Consider the following 10,855-nt stretch of genomic DNA (forward strand, 5'->3'; position numbering starts at 1 on the left):
ACTGCCAGATGCCCCAGGCCACTTGGGGTGTCTGCTGATGAGCTAGTTGCCATGATGGATTTTGAACAGTAGGGGGCACTCTAGGCTTTCCTCTAAACAGGCACCTTTTCCCTCATGCTCTGAGATTGTTGATTCTTAGATACTGAAGATTTGAATGAGGAGAGCATCAAAAATAGTCATAAACCATAAAAACGGGGAGAATATCCATATATTCATCTGCAAGGAAAATTCTGCTGCTGTGATGGATGTGGAGAAAGGGGATGAAAAGTTGAAATGGAAGAAAAAGAATGAACATCTGGAGAGAGATGAGCTTCATCATCGCTGAGCAGAACCAGCCAGGTGTACCTGCAAGGTGGTTGGGGAAAGTGTCGGAGAAGAAAGGAGATGGAGAGGGGCCACTTGGACACATTGTACATGTCCTATTTCTCTTTTGGTCAGACTCTTATTGGAGACATTGTATTTGTATGAAAGTCCGAGGTTTTGTCAACTATTAGGTCTGCAGCTTTGGGAGCATTCCAGGGTAAGGGAAAGATGACTCAAAGTCCATGTGGAGCAATAAGAGGCCTAGAGGGGTTACAGTGGGAAGTAATGTACAGCCCCCATCCAAAGGCAGCCTTGTATTTATCAGAAACAAGTACAAAGGTGGGGCAAGTATGAAGGGAGTATACATGTGTGGGGGATGCATTATTGGGGATGTAAATTAGGGTGGAATGACCAGGGGTTATTGCTTGGGGGCTCCATTGTTCCCACTGGTCAAAGCATATTATCTCTATTCTGAAAACCTGCTGTTTTCAGCAGATACTGGTTTCCCAGTATATTCCCCATACTCACGTTTGCCCTTGGCGAGAGGCCCCCTGCATGATCGTAACTGACAAGCAGGAACTTTGGGCACCAAGACAATATCCTTGAGAACAATGCAGGCTGGAGATGCCACAAAGTTTACAAAATTAGCCTAATTTTACTTAACTGTATTTATTTCTTTAGGGGAATTACATAAACAATGCATTCAGTGAGACATTCTTTCTTCCTGAGAGCTTTCTTGTAAATGAATACCCAATCACTTTTAAAATTATGTGTCCTGATTTTTGTCTAAGGAAATTGGGTCACTGACCCTGATACATTTTTCAGGCTTTACTTAACCAAGATGAGGACTTTGTTTTTCTCTGAAGTAACCTTTCCCTTTCTTTGCTCCCCTCTGACATGTCTGAATGCCGGGGCACTTTAAGGGGAGGCAATACTGGCAGGGTAAATAGACTAGACAGTAATATAGTAGACAGCTTAGCAATGATATAACAGCATTGCCAGTGCCCTGTTGAAAGTCTATTAGGATGTCTCTGTGCTCTCTGATCTCCTGTATCCTCTCTTCTAAAGACAGATTGAACTCAGCCTCCCTGTTACTTTCTTCTCAGTTCTCTGGGGCCAATTCCTAAAGAAATTAGTTTCCTTCTTAGAGGTTTACCTATCTCTGTAAGCCAAGCTCTCTCCATGACCCACTGCTTTTCTGCTCTTCATTCTGGAGGTCCCTGCTATATGACCCCCAAATTGGGTCACTTCAACTCTCTTAGCAAGGCGATCTGGATATCACAGTTTCTCCTTGCCACAGGGGTCACGGACATTTCAACCTCTTCAGCACTACCCTCTCCGTAAGGCAGAAGCTTCCTTTGTTATGGCCTATTTAAAAAAAAGAAAAATTTGTAAAACTAGAACTGTAAATAACTACCACCAGTGTAGGGGAGAGAGCTTTCTTGTAAATTAGATTTTGGTGAATGATTTGATGGAATAATTAAAGAACTCAATCTGGTAATGTTTAAGCACTTCATTAATATATCTGTGTTGAAGTTTAAATGTCTATGAAGTATGATCTGTCAGTATTTTTCCTTATGTTTTCTGTCACACTTAGAAAATCTATCACCATCCCAAATTTATTAAAAAATAGTTTATCTTTTATGTTATTTAAATATATTAAATTTTATCTTCTTTTAGAATTTATTTTTGTAACATATTAAGGTAGGGATTCAAATTTATTTGTTAATCTCTAAATGACTCACCAGTCATGAAGATACCTTTTATTGAATATACCATCTTTCCCCATTTTTATTATAACTAAATTTCCATAAATTATTTGTATATTTAGACTTTTTATTCTATTCCATTAATCTATCTATCTGGACCAGTCCATAAACATGCCTTTTCTCTTAATGAGCATTACACTCTGTTGCATTAACGGTAGAGGAAATCCCTCTCAATTCTGAGAAACTCGGGGCTTCCTGACCTGCAGTTATCTGCAGCATCAGATTTGGTCTCTAGAGGAAGATGCTACACAGATGAACTTGGTAGGAAGCCAGAAAGCAACCAGCCTTTGAGGAAAAGCTTTTGCTTTACTTGTGAGCCAACTCCCTCTCCAAGGTGTGAGCATCCCTGCAGCTGACTGGACCCAGGACGACCCTTCGATTTCCCTCAGACATGAAGCCTGGCCTCATCTTCTTGCTAGTGCTCATACTCACCCTCGGTGAGTAAAGTCTCTTTTTATCCTTTCTGTGGTGTTCTCATTAAGAATCAGCCTGAAGAAATATTCCCTCCATCTGATCCCGAACTGGTGTTGCAGGAGGAACAGGAGCCCAGACAGTGACTCAGCCCGAGGACCTCATCTCTGTCCTTGCAGGGACCCCCGTGAGGCTTGTGTGCAGCTACTCATATTCTGGGAGCCCTTATCTCCTCTGGTATGTCCAGTACCCCAAACAACCCCTCCAGTTTCTCCTGAATCACCTCTCAGGGAAGAATGACAAAGGTTTTATGGCCAAGCATGACAAGAGCACGACTTCCTTCCATCTGGAGAAAGCGTCAGCTGGGGAGGAAGACTCAGCCACATACTTCTGCGCCCTGAGTGCCACAGTGACTGGGTGTGCAGGTGAAGTGCAGCTCAAACCCCGCGCTCCCAGGAAGTCTGTGGTTCTTGGCCCCAGTGGGGCGTTCTCTCTCTAGAGACTGACACTGAGTTTAGATCCCGGACCAGCAGTCGTCAGTTAGCTGTAGATTAACCTCAAAAATTGTCCAAGAAAATTCTCATTATTACAGTCTAAATTAGTTTTAAAAACAGTAAGTATATTTTTCTGTCTGGTAGTACCTAGAAAATACCTTTGAAATAAAAACGAGATTGCATAGCATAAAAATATTATTTCCTAGGTTCAGAGGACCTCTCCAGCTCTCAAAAGTGCAGACCCCTCTCCAGCTCCTCTTCACCCATAGTACCCAATATGCTCATCACCTCACATCCAAGCACTGGTCCTTGGAAGGACAGTACAGTTTTATGATGTGACAGTTCATCTTCCTGCATCTAACACCTTTCCTCTCATGTCCTTCATGGATGCCTGTGATCTTAATTGTAGTCCAGTGAGGAGGAAAAAACCCAGTAACTTGAACAAGGGACGTTTAATATAGAATTATTAGATAATAATAGGAAATCAGCTACTACTCATGGTGGAAAAGAACTCTAAAAATATAGGAAAACCTATGTAGGGAAAACTCTTAGTGTAAGCCAGAACTTCCAAGTAAATGACACATGGTAATATGTACCTCCCTGGCCTACTAAGCCTGTGATTCAAACCTCCTTGGGGAGGGTGTGGCTGTAGCCTACGGGATGGTGGAGAAGTGTGTTGAGGTGCCAGGGGAAAGGATTGGCCAGCAGGAAAATATCTACCAAGTTTCCAGCATTTGTAGAAAGCTGGTAAAGGGGTCTTCTGAACTTGCTTTGGGTAGTTGGGAAACTGCCAAGAGAACACCTGTGGGGCTGTCTCTGAGCCTTGCTGGGGGTGTGATGGTGTGTTCCACAGGCTGGCCAAACATTGTAGAAACATGTGAAAACATTCCAGAACCAGAAGAGAAGACTCTTGTTCCTGCAGTGTCCTCCCAGTTCCATCAACTGAGGAGTTGTCATGCCAGCTGGCAAAGGTGAAATGTGTCCAGGGTCCAGGAGCAATATGGGCAGTGATCCTTCCTGAACACTTAAGCTAACAGGAAAAGGAACAAGATGAACTTTAAAATACTGTAATAGGAACCAGGAAAATAAACACATTGTATAGTTGCTAGAAGGGTGGTGGTGGGGTGGTGGCGGTGGTGGTGAGAATGGAGCTCCCAAATCAGTTTTACCTAACCTTTAAGACTATTCTGAGTCCACAAGATAGACTCAATAAAGGAATGTTAAATAAATTCAAGTAAGAATAACTGTAAAAAGTAGCGATCCTTTTGTAAGGACCCTTCTGTATTAACATGATTTCACTGCCTTCTTCAGGAAACTCAGGCAAGTTAATTTATTTAAGCGAGGAATATTCTCATGTGGCCAAATAGCTGCTTGATCAGGATCACCTATTTGCTTAATGGAAAAAATAGTTTTCTCATTAAAACTTACCGCAAGACCTTTGCCAGATTTTTATCTACCAATCTTAAACTTTTATATAATAAGCCTTGCTAATCCAAACTGGCTCTTTTCCCTGAAATATTCACACACTTCAACAACTTAAGAACAAAGAAGCCCCTATAGCTGCCCCTGTCTAATTTAATCTTTTTTTTTTTAAAGATTTATTTATTTATGCATATCAGAGCTGGGGTACAGGCCAGAGATGCGGCGGGGGCGGGGGTTAGAGGATTCACCAGAGACAGAGTGGGGAGCAGAACAGGCAGACTGACTGAAATACACTGCTGAGGGGAGCAGCAGGTGAGTCAGGAGAGGTCTGCCGCACCATTGGGTTGCTCTCTGGCTGGCCGGGAATTGAACTTGTGCTGCAGAGGCTGCGGATTGCTTCATAGTGCAGTGCCTAACCCCTTGCACCACCAGGGAGGCCCTAATTTAATCTTTTTTTGACATATTATTAATGTAAAGTGTACAACCATAAAACTTAAAAAAAAATTAGGAGAAATTGTTTGGGACCTAGAGGTAGGTTAAGAGTTCTTGGACATGGCACCAAAAACACAATCTATAAACGTAATAAAAATTCTACTTCATCAAAATTAAAATCTTTGGCACTGTGAGATACTCCTTTAAGAGAGGATTAAAAGGCAACCTTTTGATGTAGAGAAAATATTTGTAAATTACATATCCAACAAAGGTCTTATATCTGGAATAAATAATAAAACTCTTCAATCTACTAAAAACAAACAAACAAAACCAAATAGAGCCTCCCTTGGTGGCTCAGTGGTTGAGCGCTGGGCTGCGAAGTTGCCCGCAGCCTCTGCAGCACTGGTTCCATCCTGGGCCTCCGGGTGAGGGTCCCACATGGCGTGCAGACCTCTCCTGCCATGCCTGCTGCTCCCCTCAGCAGTGTATTTCCTCAGTCTGGCTGTTCTGTTCCCTGCTTTGGTTCTGGTGAATCCTCTCACCCTCCCGCGCTTCTGACTGTACCCAGTGCTTGTATAAATAAATAAATAAATAAATCCTTAAAAAAAAAAAAAAGGTTTACAAAACAAAACAAAACAAACAAAAAACAAAACCAAACAATCTAATTGGAAAAAGAATGGACATTTCACCAGAGAGGAAATATGGATGGAAAATAAGCAAATGAAATTATTTTTGACATAATGACCCATGAAGAAAATGCAAATCAAAACTACGAATCACTGTGGGCTATCACTGTGAACATGTTTGAACAGCTAAGATACAAAATAATGATAAAACCTAAAGTCTAGTTGACTTATTTTGATAGTCATCCAACCCAAATGGTCTTCTATAATCATCTTCTAGCACTTTCTAATGGATACATTGCTCTGGGCAACAATCCCTTCCCTTCTGCTTCCCTAGCTTCCTTCCATTTCCCTCCCATTCCGCCCCGCCCTCAGCCCCATTTGCACACAGAATATTTAAAATTTAATTTTTGAAAACTCAATGTAAGGGATTTTTGTTTTTCTTTCTGTTTGTTCAGCATCAGAAGCCATCTTCTTGTAACAACTTTTGAGTCATTAACAATAATGTCAGGCTCTGCTCTAAGTAGCATTTATTGTTATCGATAAATTTTTTGGCCACTCTAAAGAGGTAGTGTTATTATTGCTCATCACTAAAACTTTACAGTCAAGAGAGTCTAGGCACCCAGGACATAAACAGCCCCGGATAGAGAGAGCTGAATTTGACCTCAGTGGCCTGATTGCAAAGCTCATTCTCCTCTTGTACCCCTCTGCCTTTGCCATGGAAATTGAAAATATCAGGTACTCATTGTTGTCAGGTGAATACTAGGACTATATTTGGAGATAGGGTCTTTAAAGAGGTGACTCAATAAACATGGAGTCTTTGGTGACTCTGAATCCAAATGAGACACAGGGCAAGGTAGGAATTAGGCAGTTTTAGGGACATTGCAGAAGGGGACCTCAGAGAATTGAGGAAGTCTTCAGAGATAAGGGCAGCAAGACGTGTGTAACCAATACCACCTGGAAAAACAACATCCCAGGACCAAGGACAACATTGTTAACACTGGCCTTGGTTTCCTTCAAGTGATAAAGGAAGGTAGAGATTGGTGAAATGGAGAATGGTTTAATTTATGGACAACTTAAAAGGACTGCTGTTTAACTTCAATGCAGAGATGCTCATCCGAGGACTGGGCCATAAAGATAAAGAAGTAACAAATGGGGAAAGAGAAAGCTGTTAGATAAGGAATGTGAAGATCTCCCACTCAGTAGCAAATTAATTAAGACAGCTGATAACTAACCAATCACAAAGAGACTGGTGGAGCTTTAGAATAATTAGGGAAAGAAGGTATATATTCCCTGAGACAGGACTCCACTTTGGCTTCCTTGCCCTTCCCAGGTCTGGTTTCCTGGCCTGGGAGTACTACTTTATTTCTGTTCTTTTTCTCCTCAATAAACTTTTTCTTTCTCAAAACAAACCTACCTCTTCTCGCTTGCTTGCTTGAGCGTTTGCGAAGTTCCTGCTGCGGTTCGTGAGACACCAACCCGTGGGGGTCTAGTGGCTGGGGTTCAGCGCTGCCCCTGCAGCCTGTGATCCGTTCCTGGCTGGGAGACTAGGCCTGACAATTCCGGTATCACAAAGACCAGTGTTTTAAAGAAGAGGTGATTAGGATATATATGTCTCCACATGCGTAAGGGATGACCCTGTGCGGACACAGCAAGACGGTAGCTATCTGTAAGCTACGGAGAGGGACTGCTGAGACTTTGGTCTTGGAGTATCAGATTCTGGAATTGTGAGAAAATAAATTTTTGTTGTTTAAGCCACCGGCCAATAGTATTTTGTTTGGGCAGCCCTAGCAAACTAATATACTCATACATCCACCCTGCTGTGCAGAGAAGGGTGTGTACGTACGTTATTTAGGCTCTATCAACCAAGATTTAAGTCCTGCTTAAATCTTGACTCAGGAGTTACTTATTAAAAAAAAAAAAAGAATGATGGTTATTAACTGCAAGATTGTAGTTTCCAGGTAGTAGGAGCAGTGGAGTTGGAGTTGCATACAGTGTCCTTTCCTACTAGCTTCTAAGGCACAACCTGTAGTATTTGGAGCTCAAAAGGTTATCCAGTGCTGTATTCTGAGGAGCAGTTCTGGTGACTGATTTTCTGAATTGTTCCTGGCTCACAAGCTCAGAGTCCAGGTCTCTGATTTTCCTGGAAATTCTCAGGCAAACCCAGGATTAGTCAACTTGTTCCTTTTCTACTAATTCAGCCAGAGTCAGTTTCTGTTGCTCAAAAATAAGAAACCAAACTCAAATATAACCTCATGCCAGTATTAGGCAAATATGGATGAAAAAGAAGATCATAGCTATATCAGTAAAGCTTATATATATCAATACATATCATAGATATAGATATATCAATATAGAATCAATAGGCATTCTACAGATACTGGGCAACAACATTATTTTTAAATTAACTTCGTACCTGAATTAAATTGTTCCATCTCTAGGTTGTAACTGTAGTTCAATAAATGCAGAGAATGGAGCAGCTTTGTCATGTCTTCACCTTTGCAGAGCCCTTTCTAGTGACAGGATGATGTGGCACCCCAAGGGGGCAGTGTCTCCCCTCACACTAGCCTGTGTATTGAAAGCAAAGGCCTGAGTTTGCCTCTTATTGGCTTGACAAGAATAGAGACTTTCTAGGATCAAGGGGGACTAGAGAAATGCACCCAGTAAAGAAACCAACTCTTTAGACAGAAGAGCCAGGTTGCATCTCAGGCTCCAGCCCAGAGTCTTTTGTGATCCCCATAAGGAAGAAGAATGAAGAAACTGCTGGGAGTGTCTTTGGTGATTCTGTGCCTTCATCTGGCCAGTGAGTTGGGGCTGTTGGTGATGGGAACAGGGCGATCAAGGTTCAGAGCCCACAGGACCAAAGGGCTAGGTCTTGCTATTAATTTGGAAATGTACAGGAATAGTATGGAAGGAGAGTCAAAGTGCAATGACTGACTCCAAGTCCTTGTGTTTCTGCCTAGGGGTGAGCAGCCAAAAAGGACAACAGAGTCTCCAGACCCTGAGTATCCAGGAAGGTGAAAATGCCACTGTGAACTGCAGTTATGAAGCGACTATAACCAACTTGCAGTGGTATAGGCAAGATTCAGGGAGAGGCCTTACCCACCTAATTTCAATACTTTCAAGTAAGAAAAAGGCAGAAGAAGGGAGACTTCAAGTCACACTTGACACCACCAAGAAAAGCAGTTCCCTGCTCATCCTGGCCGCCTGGGCTGCAGACTCTGCTGCTTACTTCTGCGCTGTGGATGCACAGTGCTCCCCAGACACCTGCATCCCCGACACAAACCACCAGTGCTGCCTTTTAGTGGCCCCCTCTGTGGGCTGGGTTGGTGGTTATGTCTTCCCATGAGGGAGCATCCACGGCGCCTGACGGCAGGAAAGGGAGAGCCTCTCAAATTTGTGAATTTTTTGGAAGTACTTTTTGTAGGGGTACCATTGACTGATGTTAAAAACAGCCCCACTCCTGGCCCAGTGGGCAGGTTCAGGAGGCTTGAATGGATAAGGGAATGGATAAGGCTGCCTGGGGGCATGGCCATGAGTCAGATCTCCATGACCAGGAAAAGGAGCCCAGCTCCAGGCATGCAGAAGCAGAGGCCAGAAGATGTCTCTGTGTCAAAGGCCAGCCCCTGATGCCAGATATCCCAGCAGATAACCGGTGCCAACTGGTGCCTCAAATTGGAAAGCTGTGAAACAGTATAAAAGAGAGCCTTAGCTCCTCCTTCATGCAGACTTCTCTCATCTCGCCCACTACTTCCCGCAGCCGCGTATCCCAATAAATCTCTTTTTCTGTTCTCCACTCTATCTCTGGTGAATTCTTTCACCTCTGTGTTTCCAGCTTCACGCCGATATTTCTCCCTGCTCTACCTTGGACAGGGCAGAGAGGCGGAACAGGACACGGCAAAGCCAGGCCCAGTTCTCCCAGCTCTGGCCGCGAGGCCCCACTATCAGGACAGCGCCTTCCCTCTCCTCTCTTGAACTGCAGGGCTGGGACTGATGAGCCCAAAGATCCCTCAAGCTCTAATTTTATCAGGAAAGTAAACAAGACACTAGAGGAAGATGAGGAAGGACATCTCAGTACTGGAAGAGCTCACGTGTAGCTTGTGTGTCGCCCCTCAAAGGGAAGCTGGGCCTGAGATGCATGAGATGATCTATGCCTTCCGTTAATTCTGGTGCAGGAAACCATATAGTTGCGAGGCAGTAGAATGAGAAAGGGTCTTCGGACTCCTTCCACCAACTTCTCACCTGTAACTGAGGAGCAGAGACTCTGTAACGAAGACCCAAAGCCTTGGCTCGTTAGAGACAGATCTGAATCTGACTCTGTCATTGACTTGGTGTGTCATTTCCAAGCCTCAGTTTCTCCATGATTGAAATGTAAACTTAAAAGGAAGTCATTATGTTTTCTTCACTCAAATGAGGGACGTATGTATGTTCTTCACTGCCAGATCCTGAAATGTTGTTTTGTGAAAGTGGGCTCTTCTTTTGCCAAATACGTAACAGTTTTCCACCCATTTATTCTTGGATGATGTCATGCCAGAAAATAAATACCAATATAGTTTTATTAACACCATTTTGATATGACTGAACATGTGCTTGTGGAGAAAACTAGGGCATTTGAATTCTTGTGGGTGTTTGTTGAGGGAGGTGGGGGTGGGTCAGTGAAAGGTTCAGCAGGGGGTGGTTCCCACATGCTGACACCCCCTGCATCATCACCTAGAGCTCCTTTGACGCTCTGGATTATTAGGCTCTACCTCAGTTTACTCAATCAGTCTCTGATGATGCCATGAATTTATATTTTTAGTGAATATAATTTCTGTTAGTTAGTTAAAGATTGGCTTATTTTCATGTTACAGGAAACTCAAATTATGTTTTTTAACAAGGCAGAGTGTATTTCTGTCACAGAAAGAAGTTGTATCACGGACAACTCAGGGCTGGCATATGCAGGTCTCATCACATAATGAGGGAGAGAGGATTTTCCTCAAGCACTGCCTCTCATCCTTAAGGTATCACTTATTTTTATACCTCCAAGAAATGCTGAGATTCACTTGCTTTATATACCTCTCAAGCAGAAAGAAAGAGAAAGTTAAAGGGTAAATAGGTACATGCTGGGTGAGTCAATCATTTCCAGAAACTCCACCCAACAGCTTATATCTCATTCTCCAGAATGTTTATATCTCATTCTCCCTCTGCGAGGGAGACAGGATATCAAGAATGCTTTTTATTTGAGCATGTTATCACCCACATGAAATCAGAGCTCCATTGGTAAGAAATAGGAGCTCATGGACATTCTAACACTTGCAACTAGCTATTTCTGCCATTCTTCTGTTGAGGATGTATTAAGACTCATATATATTTTTAAATGTATATTTATTTTTGAAATATCATATCCAATCTAGCTCACTGT

At 42.8% G+C, this 10,855-nt stretch overlaps 1 gene segment (V, D, J or C); it reads left to right on the forward strand.

Annotated features, from left to right (window-relative positions):
* Window positions 1-8,383: 8,383 nt before the first annotated feature.
* Window positions 8,384-8,803, forward strand: LOC311175342 (T cell receptor alpha variable 17-like). The segment is given in 1 exon: window positions 8,384-8,803.
* The last annotated feature ends 2,052 nt before the right edge of the window (window positions 8,804-10,855 follow it).

This window comes from Talpa europaea, assembly GCF_964194135.1.
Source record: "Talpa europaea genome assembly, chromosome: 8".
Taxonomy (NCBI): domain Eukaryota; kingdom Metazoa; phylum Chordata; class Mammalia; order Eulipotyphla; family Talpidae; genus Talpa; species Talpa europaea.